The 20,382-nt window shown below is 49.5% G+C and overlaps 1 protein-coding gene across 4 annotated transcripts in view; it reads right to left on the bottom strand.

Moving 5' to 3' along the window:
* The window catches only part of PAK3 (p21 (RAC1) activated kinase 3), a 111,729-nt gene that overhangs the window by 47,605 nt on the left and 43,742 nt on the right, over positions 1-20,382 (bottom strand). The window contains exon 1 of one of the 4 annotated variants that reach the window (XM_071813601.1): positions 11,436-11,506. The exons of the other annotated variants lie outside the window; for them this stretch is intronic. The gene's annotated coding sequence lies outside the window, so the exon portion shown is untranslated. Of the gene's footprint in view, positions 1-11,435; positions 11,507-20,382 lie in introns of those variants that run through there. 4 annotated transcript variants of the gene reach the window in all.

The raw sequence follows: 20,382 nt of genomic DNA, 5'->3' as shown, positions 1-20,382 counted from the left end.
TTAAAAGCGACACTAACTAACTGGTTACAAAGATTAACCACGACCTAAGAATCATCGCTTAGCCTGTTCCTAGCGAGGTTAATTCCTGGCCCTGCATTTACCATTGAAGCCTTTCGAGAAATTCTTAAGAGCAAAGGACACACGAGCACCTTGCAGCACATGGAGCTGGAGCCGCTCCGCAGACCCTGCACCACCGCTCTGGAGTCTGGGAACACCCGAGGCCACCACAGGCAGCGCTATGGGACCAAGAACTTCCACCCTAGGGCTGAAGAGCCTGCGGCAGCAAAGGCTCAGCTCAAGGTGACCGCAAGGAGCCCGGCCAGACGGTCCCACCCCTGCACCAAGGGCTGGTCCAGCAAGCTGGGAACACGGGTAGCACAGCCCCGGCTGCCTGCTCCTGAGCCAGACACCTACATCAGTGTCACCTCTTGAGCCACCCAAAGAACCTGGGATTCAAGAAGCTGCCCTGCTACTAGCATGGTTTTGTCAGCTCATCCCTAATGTACAGCCTCAGGCAGACACCTGCTTCTCCCTGCCAGGTCCTGAGGTGCTGAAGTCCTACACGCCAGCTCGGAGCAACACCAAGCTGCCTCAGAAGCAAAGCTGGGAACAGTGGAAAGCCAGTGACCCATCCCACTCACCAGCTGATGCCTAACAGGTCACCAAGTACACTGGCTCAGACAGAGAAGCAGCCACCGGCTACGCTCCCTGGAATGTGACATTTCCATCCACACCTTACTCGTCTCCAGCACTGTCTGGGTCACAAGCCAGGAGAAAGGACCATGAAAACAACTCCAAGGAGCACACCCAAGGGATGATGGCTCATGTCCTTCTGAGAGCATCCGTGCACAGCACTTCCCCCTTGGTCGCTTCTGGCAGCAAACACACACAGAAAGGCAAACTTTAGAGAATGCAATGAGCATGTCTCAGTGACACGCAGACAGCAGATCAACACACCAAATTATTACCTGACCTTAAGGGGAGACTCCAAGTGAGTCCAGTGCTCCAGACAGTAATGCAATACTGGCTCCTTGATGGGTCAGATCACAAGAAAAAAATACTACCTTCTCTTTGCAAGCCTACACATCATGATATACCAGCCAGCAATGTCCTCAGAACTTCTGCTGGTAACATGCACCATTGCCAGCCGCTCCCATTAGAGAGTTACAGCAATAAAAACTACCTGCTTATACCCTCATCTTCACTAGCACTGTTTGGCCCCACCAAGTGCCACACACAGACCTGGGCCAGGAGAAAGCTACAGTGGGAAATCAGAAGATCTACCAGTGTAAATGTTCAAGGGTTTTTTTTGCTCTTTGTGCTAAATTTCAGAGGGAAACCTAAAAGAAGCCTCTACGAAAAGGCAGTGACCACCCTATACCTGAATGAAAGCATCCTCCCACTTTGAAGTGATGAAGGTTCTTTTGCAAAATTAATCATTTCTCGCAGCTCAAACGGCTCTTATTTGCTGTGAGAAAAAAAAAAAAAGACAATAAAATCTTTGTTTAGCAGATAAAATATTTACCTTGCATTAAGGAAACTTTCCCAAGGTGCAGGTGCAACTGTAAACAGGAGGAAATGCTACCAAGAAAAGGGATGGTAGAAGCTGTTTGCAACTACACAGCTCAAAGCCAGAAGAGATACGAAACTGGATCTCCTCTCTTCAGGAGTAAAGAAAATTGTCACAAAGAACCACAAATTATTTATTGAAGAGTATGATACCATGGGGAAACAAAACAAAACCTAAAATAATCTAGATGCAAACATTTCTATCCAGAGAAACCAGATAACAGTACAGGGACGACACTTTCCTCTATTATCTTTAATTCAATTCTGCTTATCAGCATCATCATCACAGCTAAAAGTGCAAGGACTAACACATTTAGAGCCTTACTCAATTCCCACTGAAGTCGCCAGACAGACTCCAGTAACGCTGTATCGGGTTTCTATGGGCCCTTCCAATCTGAGGAGCTAAATGCTCCTTTAACAACCAAATGAATTCAGCTTCCTCGCCATTGTGAGGACGATGCCCTGGCCGCTCGCCCTTTCTCTGACTCAGACACACTCAGCCCTGCCTTGCCAAGGATGAAGTTCCCTCTGCTCTCGCTGAAGTCAAGGGCACCTGTAAGGCCCAGCATGGCCCAAACCAGGCCCAGCATGGCCAAAACCAGGCTCCCTGCACAAGGGGGCCAAGCGCCAGGATGCCAGCTAGAAAACTGCACAAACCCGGGGAAGAAAGAAAGTGCGATGGCAAAGCCCACGGCTCAGAATGGACAGCCCTGTACCGTTCTCTGTGCGTGCCAGGCACATGAAGTCCTGCTGTACCAGCGGGCACGCTTCTCCCCTTCATCCCGGGACCTGCCGGTCCAGTCTGGGCCGACACGGAATGGTGCACACAACGAGCCTCCACTGGAAAATGTGGGCCATCATGTCATGGTTTATTTCATTATCTTCATAGAATGACAGGATGGTTTGGGTTGGAAGGGACCTCAAAGATCACCCAGTCCCAACCCCCTGCGTGGGCAGGGACACCTCCCACCAGTCCATGTCGCTCAAAGCCCCGTCCAACCTGTCTGTGAACACCTCCAGGGATGGGGCATCCACAGCTGCTCTGGGCAGCCTGTGCCAGGGCCTCAGCACCCTCATGGGGAAGAATTTCTTCCTTGTATCTCATCTAAATCTCCCCTCTTTCAGTTTAAAGCCATTACCCCTTGTCCTATCACTATAGACCGTTGTAAAAAGTCCCTCTCCAGCTTCCTTGTGGGTCCCCTTTGGGTATGGGAAGGCTCTGTAAGGTCTCCCCAGAGCCTTCTCTTCTCCAGGCTGAACAACCCCAACCCTCTCAGCCTGTCTTCTTAGAAGCAACAGCTCCTAAATAAATGCAACACTCCCCAGATCTTGTTCCTGTATTACTTTGTGGTTTAAAACATTTTTCTTCCACTATCAAGCAAAATGTTTATACAGAATGAAAACATTTTGTGCATCTGAAGAGTCATTTATCTCAGGTTTACAAAGCTGTTCACCAGCTACAACTAACTAAACCCCTTGGCACCATCCCTAACTGTGATAATCTCAAAGCACTTCTGGAGCGACCAGCGAATTCTTGTTAGACGAATCACACACTAGTCTGCAGAGCTAGGGCCGGAATCCCGGGCTTCCCACTGCCAAAAGTCTCAGCCTTTCAGTCTAAATGAGAAAAAGCACTAAAGCCAGACTGCAGACTGTACAACACAGCCTGTGCCAGACCAAGCTCAGCATCGGGAGCCGAACAGAGCTCACCTGAGCCAGCCAAACACTGGCACTGTCTGCAAAGAGCTACAGATTAGGAAATCAATGCACAGAGATTAAACTGCCTCTCAAAATTGCCCTAATATATCTATGGATGTAAAAATGAGATAAATTAACAAACATGCCACCACTGGTGTCTGACATACATGTCAGGAGCCCAAACTCCTCCTCTTCCCATCCAGCATTCACCACTAGCAGCTGCAAGTGCTCCAGCCAAGAAACTCAACTGGAGCTCCCAGGTTGTGCCCCCTGTGCACACAGCATCTCTTAGATAAAACCTGTATGCTGAATTAAATTGGACAAAGCATCTCCAGTACTTCAGAGAACAGCAATCACTGCCAGTGGAAGACAATAACAGCAAAATCATCTTTCGCCCCAGTGTATGCTGCACTTGCTAGCGATCCAGCACCCAGAACAGTCCAGACAGGGAGCTCCAGAAAGTCGGTGTGCAGCACTAAGTCTCACCTGCCACACAGCTGTTCTACCTCTGTGAAGCCGCATACCCTCTGCTACGTTTACCGTGATATTTTGACATTCGGACACTTGCCTATAGCCACAGGGTGAGTGTAGTGGTCACATCACTTACTGAATGCTCTTCTGCTCCACACTCTGACCACATCCCCTCCCCATGCTTGCAGCCTCTGATCCCCTTCAGCTACATCACTTAGTGGCTGATTTCTTTCAAAAAAACGGATTAGTTCTGCTATTGACATCCCCACAACTTCTGCTGTTCTCAAGGGGAGTGAAGGTCTTTCGAAAATACAGGCTTCAATATCTGAATCAAATCCAAAAATCAGAAGGGCTTTTCCCTTTCCTGTCTCCTTATGCAGGAGCACAGGAGGAAGCGACAGGAGCCTGATTTTCCCTTCTGCTCTGTAACTGACACATCGGGAGGACTCTGGCCAGTTGCATAATCACAATGTGCCTCAATTCCCTCATTTCTCAGTGGCTACAATGATGCTGTAACAAATCCCCGGACACTTGGGACCGATCTGGTACTCAGGATTCTGCCTCCCTGCAGGCGCGTTGTGATCCGACAGGCACAGCCCGAGCTCCTGGGACAGCCGGGCTCTCCGAATGCAGTCGGTCATGAATTTTTCAGCAAGTTGCATGTCAGTGGCTTGAAAGAGAATCTTTTCATGAGAATATGGCACTGTTCTGGAAGGCTTCATCACAAGGAGGAAACAGGGAGAGAACAGCACTTCTGTTCCCTTGGAGAGCAGTTGAAGAAAGTGCGGGCTCAGGGTTGTTAACATGAGCGGAAAACCCAGGTTCAACACCAGCACCCCCTGGCAGGGGATCCAGATTCCCCAGAACAGTTTTTCCATTCCTTTGTGAAAACAGCATTTCTTCCAGTCCCAATCTTTTCTGAAGAGTTTTAGAAGGTCTTAGCGTCAGGGAGATACAGAAACCACGTACCGGGCCCTACAACGGGGAAAAGGCTCAAGTTGCACACACCCGTCAGTGATGCTGTGTATACACAGCGACCAGGGCACCGTCAGCTGAGCTCCCAAGAGTCTGAGGATGTTGGAGTCTCCACTCGACCTCCCTCCAACAGAGAGCCAGCCTGCTGGCCCCCTCCCAGTGATCCTGTGCAGATTATTCATTAGTTAATGGCTGGAGAGCGCTCGGAAAATGTAGAATGTCAGGTACTGCTGTCATTTCCCATTATTACTGTGGTTCTCTGACACACATGCCACAAGCAACTTGGATCTCTCCTTCCTATGAATCTGTGATGCTGGACTCAAAATGAATCAGTTCTTCCAAGCTCAGCATGTGAGTTATAACAAATGAGTGATCATCTTAGCCTAGAACCTTTTGAGAGAGCTCTGGAGATGGAGGACACAGAGCCAGACAGTCTCAGCATGCAAATGTAGCTGTGTGACACCGCTCTGCCCCACCAGACTGCCTGAAAAAGTCCTTCTGCCAAGATCTACTGTTCACCCAGAAGAGCTGGCAGGAGGGAAGATGTGTCTGTACTAAACCATTTGTACGCAGCATCTGGTAACTCAGCCTGACGTGCCACTGAAGGGATCTGGGCTAAGCTTCCACCGCACACTGACCAAGGCTGAGACACGCTCCAAGAACCACCCGGACTGGGACCCATGCAACCCACCAGCCTTCCCTTCAGCTTCTTCACCCAGATGGACGACACGGAGCACACTGCCCAGACTTAGGAGATGATTACAACCTGAACTTTAATACCAACACGTTTAAAGCGAGCCTAACTCATCCAGCAGCCAGTATTACTTCATTTCACAATCCAACTGCACAAAATGAACCCAAGCAAAGGCTGGAATTTGCACAAGCGTGTTCACACTTGGTGTCCACACCACTCAAAGCAGGTGATTTATAACCAAATCAGTTAAGCCACTGCCACTTTTTTGACGAGCCCAGAATTCTCTTCTTGTGTCCATGTGAGTGCTGTATGTGCACATCAGAAATTACTGTTTAACACCCAGCTATCTCCCTCATCTCCTTTTTACCCAACCATGTGGATACAGGCTAACATGGCATTAAAAGGACTCGGCTGGATTATCAGTGCAGGCAGCACGCAACACCTCCATCCGCGGGCGTGCAATCGCCTGCAGTTTCAGATAATGCACCTTCCCCAAGGCTTTGGGAGAGCACGCATTTGCGTTGCAGAACATCAAGAGACACAGAGGCAATAAATTCTCCTCTCCATCCTTCCAACAGGTAAATGACTCGGCAAGTTGAGTGATAAAGAGCCAAAATGATTATTTGTCATTAAGTTGCAATACTGGCCAAGAAGGGATAAGGGCTTGCTGATGAGACATGCTATCAAGGAAAATCTAAAATGCAGCATTAAGGAATGCATTGAAAATATAATACATTTTGTGCTTCTCCTAGAAATACTTAACTCCATTTCAACCCAGCACCTCTTGTTTTACTTGGCATGAGCACCTTCCGCCATAAACATTTCTTGATTACATCAAGGATTTTATGAAGGAGACAACAGCACCTACCAACGGAACAGAACCTCCATGTTCTCTTTAACAAAACAAAGCCCGTCTCAATATTCACTCAGAAAGAAATTCCAGCCTGATCAGAAAACAGCAGCAGACCTCACCGCACAGCCCATCTGCTCCTCATGCAAGGCCTCCACCTGAATCTGTATCATCCCTGTATTTACTCCCTGGACTTCCTTGAAACAAAATTCCTTATCCACGAACGTCTTTGCAACCATGATCAAAACTTCACTCCCTTGCTTCCAGAGAACACGATGGGACTCAGTAATGCAGCACAGAAAGCACAGCCCGTTGCAGGGCTGTGCAGAAGGCAGCGCTCAGCCCCCAGGAGAGCCCAGCTCTGGCTGCATGCGACTCACCATCCGTGTGCAGAGCAAACACTTCCACCCATCTGACAAGCAGAAGTTACTTACACTTATCGAGCACATATTCCTGCACATTACCTTCAGGTTGGTATCTTCAATATCAAGAACCCACCTATGCATCTGAGATACTTACTGGTGCTTCTACAGCCCGTTCAGATTGTAGAATCACAGAACGGTTCGGGTTGAAGGGACCTTCCCAGGTCCCCCAGTGCCCCCCCTGCCATGAGCAGGGACATCTTCACCAGCTCAGGTTGCTCAGAGCCCCGTCCAGCCTGGCCTGGGATGTCTCCAGGGATGGTTCATCCACCACCTCTCTGGCCAACCTGGGCCAGGCTCTCACCACCCTCAGGGTCAACAATTCCTTCCTCATGTCCAGCCTGAATCTCCCTCCTTCAGTTTGAAACCATCACCCCTTGTTCTATTGCAACAGGCCCTGCTGAAAAGTCTCTCCCCATCATTCTTATCAGCCCCTTTTAAGTACAGAAAGGCCACAATAAGGTCTCCCCAGAGCTTCTCTTCTCCAGCTGAACACCCCAACTCTCTCAGCCTGTCCTTCCAGCAGAGCTGTTCCAGCCTTGGATCATTCCTGTGGCTCCTCTGGTCCCTCTCCAGCAGGTCCAGGTTTGTCCGGTGCTGAGGACCCAGAGCTGGACCAGCACCGTAGGGGGGTTTCAGCAGAGCAGAGCATGAAGCCAGTTCCAACCCAATCTGTGTTGTGATCCCACACAACACTTACATGGGGCCACCAAGGCAGATTCTGTACCAGTTTTCTGGGCTTATACCACTCCCAGCTCAGCAAAGTTTCACAGGAGTTGCAAGCTGGGACCTTTATCAGAAGGACCTTTATTCAGTGTTACTGATAGAACTCAATCACAATTCTCTGGGTAGATTATACTCTTTTAGCAATTATTATCAACACTACTATCACTTTGGTTGCTGCATACTGTAGGAGTGCCCTGATCTGATTCACATTCAGGGGCATTATATCATAAAGTGCAACACACAGAATCATGGACTCAGACTTCAAGAGACCCTTAGGATCATTGAGTCCAACCATAACCTAACTCTAGCACTAAAGCATGTCTCCAAGAGCCTCATCTATCCATCCTTTAAACACCTCCAGGGACGGTGACTCACACGATCCCAGTCTGACAAGCTGATACTGAAGACTGTGCTAAACGGAGATGAATCACTTTTAAGTCTTTTCAGAAGGTTTGTTTGCCCTCAAAGAAACAAGTTCCCATTCTCCTAAAGGCTGGACAGCAGAACCGCGCGTTCTTTTCCCTAAGGAAGCACCTCCAGGGCAGAAGCCCTTTTCTGAGTGACCGGCCTACGCCTGTGACCGTCTGCAAAACGCCTGTCCCGAGAACTCTGTTTAAGAAAGGGAACCGTGGGAGAGGGAAAGGACTTGGAAAGGAGCTATAGAAAGGATGAACGAGTGCTGGGAAACAGCAGAAACCTGGAGACCATGTTCCTATTGCAAATGCTTTTGAGGTGTCACATCAAGATGAGAACTGATGCAGTTATTAAACAGAGCTATTTCATAAATCCCAATTCTGTAAATTAAATGAAACTTGAGGTCAACCCACATATCTGGAGCAGGATTTGGCCAAAGCCATGATTTTTCATAGGACTGGCCTTTGGGAAAGCAAGCGTGTCATGAAACCCCTGGTGAGATAGTTAACGCTGACTAAGAGAACGGTACCGACAGATTATTTTTTGCTGAAAGTTATCTCACCACTGAGCCCTGACACAGCTCTCAAAACCCATTCAGATGCCAGAAGCTTGACTGCAAAACAATTCAGCATGTGGCAAAACATACATCCCCCATATGCAGGGCTAACCTGGGTGCTGCTTGGAGTTTGGTTGGTTGGTTTCCCCTGCTCTCTGAATTCTAACCTGGTTTTATTTCCAGGGATTAAAGCTAAAGGGCAAGAGTGGTAAGATTTTCCAACACCGCATGACAAAATACAGGAAAACTACCTTCCCCCAAACTATGAGGCCAGAGTTGCAATTGCATTTTCATTTGTTTCACTAAACCCATAAAACACCACCTGTGCTGAATAGGTGCAAGGGGAGACATCACATTTCAAGCATTGCCCAAACTGAACAAGAGCATCACTTATCAGTGACCACTTCACAGTTAAACGGATGAGCCCCTCGTGTTGAGGGCTATCAGCTTTCTGGAATGAAAGCAGCACAGGCTCAAAGAGATAAGAACTCAGGCCTCACCTTCTGCCTTCAGAGCACAAGGCACAGACGGTAACACAAACACAGCTCCACAGGCCGTGGGATCCGGGTACCAGAAGTTGTGCCCAGTGCAGTCTCAGGCAAAGCAGAGGGAAGGGAGAGCCCAGAGGGACCGTCCCTAAGATGTGGTTCCAGCATCCACAGCTGGCCTAAATTTCACTCCACGCCAGGAAGCAGCTCCTTTCTTGCAGATGGCTGCTGTTAGCGAGCGCTGACACCCACCACGGAGCAAGTGGGCATGCAATATTAATAGCATCAATGAGAAAATTATGAGCCCACGTCAAAGCACTGAAAGTTGTTTTCATGACATCTGGCTTTAAAACTAAGTGCAAAGGGAAGGTATTACACTCAGCTAAGCATGTTTAGAGGACTTTCCTTTTAAGATGCGATTCTGCAGTTTTCAAACACGCATGTTTGCAGAATGACCTCTTAAGGACGGGGAAAAGCTGCTGTCAGCTATAACTCAGCAAATCACAAGTTACATGAAGAAACAGAAATCAATGCTGCTCTGAAATTTAGCCTGGTAGAGAAGTCAAAGCTATCACAGCTACTGGCTGGCAAGCTCTGCTGTGACCATGTTTTTCCCACAACGTGGTCATCCCCTTGGATCTGGGTCCAAAGATTCTGCTGGAATTAAACTGAAGCAAACCAGTAATGCAAATGAAGTAGTACAAGCTCATTTGCTACAATTTTTCTATTAACGGGCAATGATAAAAGAGCATAATGAGTTAATCTAATTTAGAAATCTCCCCTCCCTCATTAAAACACTCTGACATTGGACCAAACCAGACAGAGCCGACTCTCATCTGCAGAGGCAGCAAAGCCGAAACACGGATCAAGATGCTGTTGGCAATGCAATCTCTATGAGAAGGCTCTTGGATTTTGGGATATAATACATTAGGGACAAGCACAAAGCACAGATTGTCACGAGGACATAGTGGCTGTTACTGGTGTCCCTTTTGGGTGGAAAAGGGACTGCTCGGGCAGGGCTAAGTCTCCACAGATGGGCCCAGCCCAATCTGAGCTCCTCTGCTTGCACTCTGAGCAACTGGACACTCGTGTCTGTTCCGAGAGCTGTGAAGGAACGTGAGTGCAGAACTGTACCCACACAGCACGGCCTGTGAGGAGTCCATCACCGTCCTGTCCCGCTGACGGGACGGGACCGATCGCCTCCAGCGTGGAGGACAGGCGCTCTCTCACTGCAGCGCTCTCAACAGCTATAAAGTACGGCATGGCGGTAACGGAGAAGTCTTCATGGGATTCTAGGTGTGTGTCTTTGATAGCTCTGTCACTTTGACATCTACCCACAGCGAGGGCCTGACATCTTTCTAAGTAGTTTGTTGAGACACTACAACCTGATGACTCAACTTAGTTATTTGTCTTAATTTGCAACAGACCTTGGAACTGCACAGGAAAATACAACAGGCTGTTTCCTCTTGGAGCAGGTGAAAAATGGAATCAACCACTAATGTATCTGCTCTACTTTCGCTGCTCAGTTACCTGGCTTTGTTTTGAATCAAACCCTGCCTGTTCTCCACTCATAATTTGGGCAAAACAGACAGGATCAAAGCCAGTCCTATCTCCCACACGCGCAGCCGCCCTGACTTCACTGGCGCTCAAGCCAGACAGTTTGAAATTACATCACGGGCATCTTGCTGCAGTTGAGATGGCATCACCTCAGGTTACATAGGAACACAGGGCTGGGAGAGACCCGTCGGGTCACCAAGTACAGTCCCGGCTGTCCAGGCAACCACGTCACCTAATCCCTTTATAAATGAATCAAAAATAGCTATGAACCATACTTCACTGGGCACACCCCAGGCTGGCCATGAATGATATATTGTGGTGTAAACCGACTCGGGAAGAAGTACAGAGGCGCATCCAAGACAAATTAGAAACTGCAAGAAGCAGGGTGGCAACTTAGTCTAATGGGCAGCCAAGGGACAGGCAGCGAGACGGCTGCTCCTGCCGGCCCCACGCTGACCCATGTCACCCACGGTGGCATCGCTCCATCCCTCAGGTTCCTCTGCACCGAGACCAAGACAATGACATTGTCCTTCCTTTGTAGATTGCTCCTAGCTCTACAGACAAAAAGAGGGATACAAAAGCTATTTTTATCCACTCAATCTCCCCAGCAGGTTTTAAAGCCCTCCTTTGCAATTCAGTCTGTGGATAATTTGCTACCTGCATCTCTGTAAAGTTTAACCTGTCAGAGCCTGGCAAAGGTGTAATTTCATCCCCGGGCTCTTCTGACTTGAGACTCTGGAGCTTCTCTTTGTGGATAAAGTATCAAAGCAATAGCTCTGTGAGACAACAGCCCTTTGCATCTCACAAGCCATGCATCATTCTCTCTAAACACAGTTCAACAGGCCAGAATCAAAACTTCTGCTCTCCCCTCATTTCTCCTTCCCCCGTGCACACTTAAAGAAAAAACACAGATAAGAGCAGCAGACAGAGACACAGACAGAGGTTTATCCCACAGGCAGAGGATTATAGCATCATGATGTAATGACCTTGTTCAGAAAAGAAAAAGGTTACTTACATGACAGCATGAGTTGCAGAAATACCAGCTCCTCTCCAGAACAGGGTAAAACAATGTCCATTTAAAGTTATGCTGAAGAAAACGTAAAACACTTGTACAGCGAACTGGAGAGAGAAAGAGCAAACTTCAGCCCAACTGCCATGGATATAATCTCTCTCCAGATACAACGCGTTGAACCAAACAAGCAGGAGTGCTGCTCAGCTACGTACGCGCGGAAAGGAGACGCGGCTCTGCCTGCTATGGGTTTGCGTCTTCAAACAGCCAGGAGGCCCCTCCGCCGTGTACAAAGGTACAGGGCAAAAACAGACACTTCTGTGTTTCATTTCAGGTGCAAAATGCTACAGAGCAAACCTTTCTTTTGGTGAAGATTTTGCATTTATACTTTCTTTGAATGTCTTCTTCCCACACAGAACAACTAGAAGGAGGGAGGGAGGTGCTGCCTGGCTGTGAAGCGATGCCATGAAAGAATAACTGGAGGCCAGGCTTGTTTTCTGTGTTTAGACGGCATTTACTGAAGCCTTGGCCATGACTAAAACTCTGAGGCTGACTTAACGACATTTATGACTACAGGTTTCTCAAAGCGACTTGTTCCTAAGGAACTTTCAAATGCTATGAAAATAATAGGTGTGATATTTACCATTTAAAACATTGTAAAAGAACACCGACGTTACTGCCCAGTACAGCACGCTTATTTCATATTCATCTCTCACTGTTGTTATTCTGCCAACGTGAAGCGTATGCTATTAAAGCCAATATTTACCAACAAGTACTAGAGCTGTCTATGTAATATAGCCCTTCCATGTACCACCAGGCTTCCAACAGGAAATAAGAGGCATTTGGCCTGCCAAGGACAACGGCTCCATGTCCTGTTCCCAGGACAAGAAAGCCCTCCAGCCACCCCAGACACTTCCAGGGGTGAATGTTGGGCTTGTCTGGTAAGTTTTCAGCGCCCATTGGAAATCCTACAGCAGACACAGAAAGCTCAGAGTCTGAACTGGCACCAGATGCTTTAGAAAACAAGTGAATTTCGTTTTGTCACAGGAACACGAGAAGGCCAAAATGCTTTATTTGTCAGCACGGGAACAGTCGCTCATCTAAGAACATGAATATTCTGTTAAAGTTGTCATAAAATGAGACTTTTCCAAGGAAACCCTGCACTGAGCAGCAGTGCCGTGCACCAGCTTGCAGTGCCCTCCACACTCACATGCAACAAGAGATGTATTTTCTATAGCAGATGAACAGCAACAACAGCCCTCAGACCAGCGTATGGAACATCATCTGCAGCAAATTCCAGCCTCTTGAGAAGCAGCCTATGATACCTCCCCATTACCTCAAAGACTCCATACAAAGGCCAGCTCAACATCATCCATCTACTGCATCTTTTCTTCTCAATTAACCAAGAAAAAGTGTATTAGCCACACATCAAAACTGCATTGCAGCTAGAGCTGCCAATTACCGACAGCAAAAAGGGAGGGTGATTCATTTGACTGTACGTGGGCCTTGGCTGGAGCTTTCCCAAAACGCTACAAGAAAAGAAGAAAACCTCAGTGAACCTCCCCCTCATTCCCACCCCTCTCTCCCCCCAGATCACATCCAGAGGCCCATACTTGCAAAAACAACATTTCCTGGAGGATTCTCTCTCCAAATCGCTCCTTTTCTAAATTCAGACAGAACACACAGCAACTCAAAATACGTCTGCATACGATCTATACGCATACAAGGACACCGCTCCCTAACACGTGCAAGCAAAATACAACGCAAAGTGTCTAAAAACCCTTTAAACCCCCAGTCGCAGCTGCCGGATGGATGCACCACAGCTTTGCCTTTAAAGAAGGACACGTGAAGAAATGTTCCACCCTAAATTGTCCTCGTTAATTGCCATGGGCCCAAATTCTATCATTCAGCCGCCTACTGAGCTGGGTTTGCAAGGTCCCTGGCCACACCACCACCACCATTCCCCACAGGGAGGTCAGGACACAAAGATGCAGTCATGTTTGCTTCTGATCGGCGTCTTCCACTGCTCTGGCAGCACCCGGCTGACGGTCTTGGACACGTAACTCCATCTGCGGTTCCCCTGTGTGTCTGACACGAGCCAGCCTGGCACGCACCCCCTCAGCCCCTGCCCTAACACATCTCTGCTTCTTCTCCAGGCCTGACTTTTAGCCATATATCGTAACCCTTTCAAACAGTTCTCACAGAAAATATGCTTTGAGATCCTCAGCGTGTAGAAGGATGCTTGAAGCACCTACTGCTGGCTACCTTTTGGCACCAACATGCAAAACTGAAGTGACCAGTGGTCCATAGAACACAGAGCAGTGTCCCACCAACACCAGGACAGGCACCTTCTGCTTAACGAACCCACCAACAAAAGGCACCGGTCTGATGAGAACTTACACTCTAGAAGTTGTTTGAGATATGTAAGAGCACAATTTCTACCTCTTCTTGCCCAAAAGTAAGGCCTACTGTGGGTTGACTTTGGGATTATGGTTACCAGACTGCTTCCTACACAGTTACAACTCTCCAAGCATAATTTCTGTTCTGGTACACAAGCAATTACACTCAGGATAACCACTCCAATAGATGCATTCCTCCAACAGAGGATCACACATGTTCAGCTGTACCCATGAGGCCAACCTCTGCCATTCTGCCGGGATCAGCAATCCAAACACCACGGAACACAGCTCAAAGGAAAATACTCAAGAATCAGGTAACTGACATCTTGCATCATCTGTGGGCCTGGAAACTGCATCCACACATTGTTGCTCACCAAGAGGAGAGAGATCTTACCTCATCAAGGACTTAGAACTGGAAAACTACCTCATACCCAGATTCGTGTTACTTTTCCTTATCGCATGAAGCAGCCTGGCTCTCACCCCAAATGCCCTGAAGAGCAAGCTGCTCGAAAGCTCTCACTGTCTGCGTTACGGGTTGTGGCTGTAGGAAGAGCCCCCGCATTAGATGCTTTGGAGACGTTTTCCTTCAGAAATACACAACGGTACCAGGAGTTCCAGCAATTCCGTATCACTATAGCTTTCCAAAAGAAGGGTCCAGGACAAGATCTCTGTGAGTGAACTGTCAGCATACTGCAGATAAGAAGAAGGCTCTGCTCTCACTCAGCTTATTCCTTCTGAAGTGTTTAATACTATTCATTAATGCCAGCAGAGGGGAGGATTCTGCATTCCCCTAGTGCGAGATGTGGAGAGAGAACAAGAGCACGGAGAGAAGGCGCAGAGTGGGATGTGGGGCAGAGAAGACTGGCCCCACACACTGCCACTCTAGATACTTCCAAATATTATATTACCCCATCTCCTTCTGGTCTATGCATCCTATGAAGTGCAAGGCACCTCCTCAAAAAGAAACAAAACAGAGAGCAACGTCTGCCTGCTTGAGTCTTTTCTTTTCTTGCTATAAATCTCACCTCTTCCCAACTTGAGCTCCCAGAGCCTCTGGAATGAAGAGAGGAGAGTCATGGCACAGCACAGCTAACAGAGACCATATCTGTAGGAAATAAATAACCAGGATGCCAACCTGAGCTGGCTATGCTCACTAAGAACATCAAACGAGGATGCAGGCAGCTCTTTTCTGGAGCAGGCAGGCACCGTTTCAGTTGCTGAAATATTTATGCCCCGATAGGAGCTGCAGTATCAATGTCTGCCCCTGATACAAACAAACCTGAGCTCAAAGCATGACAATCTGTGTCGTGCAGAGCGGAGTCACAATTAAAGGCACATTCCAAGTCTCTATTTCTGCACGCACACATTTCACATCCCAAATTTAAGACCACAATCTTCAGCCTGTGAGGGCAGGAGACATTAAAAACGGTTTTAGCAAATGCCCAGGATTTTAATTGCGTGACTTCCATCCTTCCCTCTCAGGTTTCGCAGGCACCATCAGCCCCATGGTTCAGCTGGGGAGAGGCTGGGTGCACCTGATAAATACGAGCTGGCATCTGGTCACTGCAGGTTGAATCAAAATCCTCTGCAGGGAAGAGCATGGAAAATTTCCGATCTGGAGGATTTTCTCCTTCACAACAGGGAACAGAGAAGGCGGGGACAGAAAATGGAAAACATTAGGCCTTTCACTCCCCTTGAGAGACACACAGAAGCACTTTCCAGTGCCCTTCCCAAAGCAAGCACACAGCAATTTATCTGTGCCACCAAAGGGACAGGGACTGGGGCGCCACAGAGCTGCTGCCCCTTCAACAGCACCGTCTGGAGAAGTGAGTGTGCTCAGGTGACACGGCAAGAACACGTTTTAGTGCTTCCATAATCACCTGCAAGCAGCCGTGCGTACACCCTGCACTGCAACGGTGACCGTGCTAAGGTGCCAGAGCATTTTCAACACTTCAGGATTAGGAAGAAGATGAGAACGGGATGACTCCGGAGTCTGTGTTGTACTGCAGTACCAAAACGGTAGTTTGTTTGGGGGTTATTTGGGAACTGAGGCTGGACAAAAATGACACTGCAGTACTTCGTCTTGTGGAAAGCCAAGCACACGCGTGTGCAGCAAGCCGGATCAAAGCACAGCTATCGCTGCTCCCTGTGCAAAGCATCACTTCCACAAGTCAACGGGTCACATCAGAACCTTTGTTTCTGTTTCTCTGAGAAAGCATACCTTTGCTCTTAGGATTATGAAGAAAAATGTAAAGCTTCCCCGAAGACTCCTTGAACACATGCTTTGGGATCCCAACTGCTTTTATCTGCTGATGATGGCAATAAAAAAGCACAGACGATGAAAGCAGATGAAATAAAGGTGTATCCAACCTTAACTTTGCCATTTCCCACCCTTGCAAGCCTTGTACGGCTCTGTACTGGGGTGTCCTGCGCTAGAGCCCCCAAACCAGCGCTGCCACATGGAAGCAGCGCGAACTGCTCAGTGTGTGGCTGACAGCAAAGCCTCCAGGGCAGAGGAGCTTTGCTCGGCATCAGTCAAGAGCCAGTTGCATCTGTCAACACAATACCAGATAACAAATTGACAATAAAAAAATAATGCTGAGAAATAAGCCTATTGAATATATAACAACACTATTTTACCACTGAATACTTAACGCACATAGTCACGGTAAGTCAAGCAAGACAAACCAACAGACATCTGCTCACGCTAAGCGACACCCATGGTAGAGCGCTCTCAACTGAGCTGGACGTGCCCTTGTTTTGAGAGGGATGTGATTTCTAGGCCTGGCTCTGGAAGGGAAGCTATGAGACTGGACATGGGAGTACCCCGAGGTGCACCTTGCCCAGGGCTGCTTGCAGGTAGGGCTGGTGCCACATGCTGACAAGACCCTCCCAACCCAGGAGCCAGAAGACCTGGAGTACCTGTAGGCCTGACCAGGGCTTCCTGGGGTCAAGAGCTCCAGTACCTGGACACAAGACGACATCAACAAGATCGCAGGTTTCTGTGGGACTGTGTGGATGCCATGCTGCTTGCCCAGAACAAGGAGTGCCCGCCTGCCGTGTCCCACACCGCGTGGCTGAGGAGCTGAGGGCCACCTTGCAGCCCTCCAGTCTCAGGAAAGCCAGCTGGGCAACTCATCAACAGGGCACTGCCAGAGCTTTTATACGTTGCACCTGTTCAATTAAACATGCAAAATGAAAAGTCCCTTTGGTATCCCCAACAGAGCACACCCTACATCTGCTGTCAGCTGCACACGACCCACATCTGCCAACATTCACCTGGAAAAGTTCTCCAAAACTCCAAGCACCAGGACAAACCACAGATACTTTCGTTGTATTTTTCCATTATAGAATTACTGCCAGGAGCAGGAGGCACCAGCAACAGCAGGTCTGAGACAAGACATTCACATCAGCATCTCCACCTGTGCTGGCCCCGGCCCAACAAGACACAGCAGCTGCCACTCAGCCTAACGCTGTTCTTCAATATCAGGCAAATCAAAGTAATCAAAGAAGAAACAGAACACACCTAAGCTCAACTATTTGTGTCTGAAAGGTAAAAGGTGAAACAGAGCTGCAGGGAGAAAATGCCAGCTAAACACAAAACGGTATTGGCAAATAGAAAGGTTTGTTTCTGCAGGTGAAAGTTAATTCATGTTTCTCTCTCACTGTCCTTCTCACCCACCCACTCACTCTGCTCCCCCTGCCCATTAAGTTCCTGGGAGAAAAGAGTCAAGCACCATTTGCAGGAGCCAGGGCAGGTAATGGAAAAGGAAGATCACAGTGGGCTCCTGCCTGCCGTGTAGCACAGCAAGGAGCAGAAACCAGCGTTCGCACCAGCTCAGCACAAACCAACAGCAGCACTCGTGTCCCAAAGCCACAGGGAGCCCAACCAGAGCAGAAGCCAAATCTAGCAATGTCTCCCCTGCGACCAGCTCTGTGCAGACACGGCTGAAATGAAGGAGCTAAAGGCAGATCTGAAAGACCTCCAGCTTCTAGGCTGCCTTTGATCCCAGAACACTGGCTGCTCCAGGAACACTTAGACCCACAGTCACAATTAATAGCATTAAAAGGAAGAGCAGAAAGCTGCTAGGCAGAGGGAACTGGAACTGTTACCACAAACCAGCTTTCCTCTAGGAGCAAACGCTAGCAGGCCAGGAGATGGCTAACGCAGGAGCTGGGTTTGTCATGGCATCAATACGCTGCAGAGCTGAATTTGCCTTGCCTATCCCTGTAACCACATGCACAAAAGGTGCAAAGACATATGGTACGTGAAAGAAGACAACCTCTTGTGCCAAGTTTTGTTTTTCCAGACCTTGTGAGCTGGTTCAGGGCACACAGGATAGGTTGGACTCCAACTTCCACACACTTCTAAATACCGAGTTTTGGTCTGATCCTTACAGAGAAATGGCTCAGTGAACAGTCTGCTTGGAGAGGTAACGTCCTCTTCACTGCAGCCAACAGCAAAATACCAGCTTCTGAAGGACCCCTTCATTTGGTTTGTTAGTTTAGAAGGCACAAAGACCCCATCAGACATTCCCTACGAGAAGCCAGCATGCCCATGCTCAAGCCCCGAGGTGAACAAGGTCCAGGCACAATGAGGGCAGCTCACCCTGCGGCCACAGCCGCCTCCTGAACTGTTGCTGCTGCAAGCAGCGGCCTGTGAGGCTGGAAACTTAATCCTGTAACAGGAGCTCAGGGCTCGCAGGAGCTACTGAGACTTACTTTTACTTATCCAGAGTCACTCAGGGAAGAAATGCCATCCATGCAGGTCTCGGTTCAGAGCACAAACTCCTCCATAGCCCAGAAGAGGCTGCCTGCAGCCCCCAACTTATGAAGCCAGACCCCAAAACACCCCAACCCAGCCTCCCACCCCATGCCTGCACCAGCTCCTCTGCCCAGGCCACCCAAGGAGGCAGCTCCAGCAGAGCAGCCTGAGCATCGTTGTCACCGCACAACACCCAGGCTCAGGGCGATCCTTCCCCTTGGTGCACATAACCCGTCACGGCAGCCTCCACTCCACAGCCTCAAACAACCCACCAGCCCACGTCCTGGGCCTAAAACAAATAATCCCAAATTCCTGATTTACTTTGTTTTCTGCTCATGCCATTGGGTAACCCTTGACCAAACACCTTTCCTGGATGTGTGAGGCTCCTCTGCAGCCTGTGTCCCACTTGCACAAGAGATGAGGCAAAGGTGCTTGAAAACCCCCAGTGCCATTTTTGCATGAACGGGCTGTTCCTGGCCCACAGGTATCACACCAGCTCCCACCTGGGGGACACGGCATCCCTGCTGCCTCCCCAGGGCTCTCCCCAGCTCATCGCAGCTGTGCCTGGCCCCCCCTCGCCCGACAGCCATGGAGAAGGTGGATTCATGCAAGAGGAGGAGCCAGGGGAGAAGATCTCATCTCATCATCCCCTCCAGCCCCACCATCTCCATCCCTCTTCCCCTCCCCAGACAGGCAGGTAGGGGCCTGGCCCCAGCGCTGCAGCCCCCCTGGCCCCCACCAGAGCCTGTCTTCCTCCTCCTCCTCCTCACTGGGTGATTCATGACAGCCCGACAGTCGCTCAGCAAAGCCCACGTTGATCTCCGGCCTCCTGGCTCCCTGTGCTAAACGCCATCACTGGCTGTGCCCAGAAGGAAAACAAAAAGCGGACTCCCCTCTGCCACAATCCTCACACAGCGTCAAATTCGGGCAGGTGAGGCACCGGGGAGACGACGTGAACGAAGCCTTTGGGGGTGTCTGCCGAACTGTCCACGCTGACAGATAACCAGGTTGTTCACTCCTAATGCACGTTGGGCCCACCCCAGAAAATGGAGCCACACGGAGAGAGACAAAATTCAACCCCCCTCAGCACCCTTTGTGGCTGCCAGTCCAGAAACAGCCCCGCTCCTCCAGGCTCAGGCCACAATCTCTTTCAGATGTTACTCACTTCGAAGCCGTGGCTTTTCCTGCCCGAATTCCCTCAGCCATCTATATTAAATACATCACTGTATTTAAAACAGGGTTCATTTCCAGCACTGGCAAAAACTGGATCTGAAAACCGTCTGAATGACCAAAAAGGGGGCAGTGGAGCCGAGCGCATCCCCGGCGCGGGGAAGCCCGGGCGGGCAGAGTGGGGCTGGAGCAGCTCCCTGGCTGCTGCACAGGGCTGGGACAAAGGGACAACCCGGCGACCGGCTCCAGTGTGGCACCAGGCACCGAGCACGGATTGCGGGGAGAACTTAGCAGGCGTTTGTAAAGGGGTCAATCAGATGCGTGTTGCCAATAAAGAGTATTTAAAAAAAAAAAGAGGAGAGTTATTTATAGCCAGAATCTCTGCCTCCGCTGCAGAAGCACGGCCCGCAGCACCGCATTGTCGGGCGCTGGGCACACGCACACCGCGGCAGCCTCCATGGCCGGTGCCGACACAACTTGGGAGCCGGCGGAGGCTCCGTGGCGGCGCCGGGAGCTGCCTCCCGCAGGGCGCGGGTCTCCATTCACGGCCGGCGCGGCGGTTGCCCGGTAACACAGGTGTCACCGATGGCGGACAAGCCCCGCGGCCAAGCCCGGCACC

The sequence above is a fragment of the Patagioenas fasciata genome, chromosome 11 (assembly GCF_037038585.1).
Source record: "Patagioenas fasciata isolate bPatFas1 chromosome 11, bPatFas1.hap1, whole genome shotgun sequence".
Taxonomy (NCBI): Eukaryota; Metazoa; Chordata; class Aves; order Columbiformes; family Columbidae; genus Patagioenas; species Patagioenas fasciata.
Note: the sequence above shows the minus strand (reverse complement) of the source record. Positions and strands in the feature narration are given on the sequence as shown.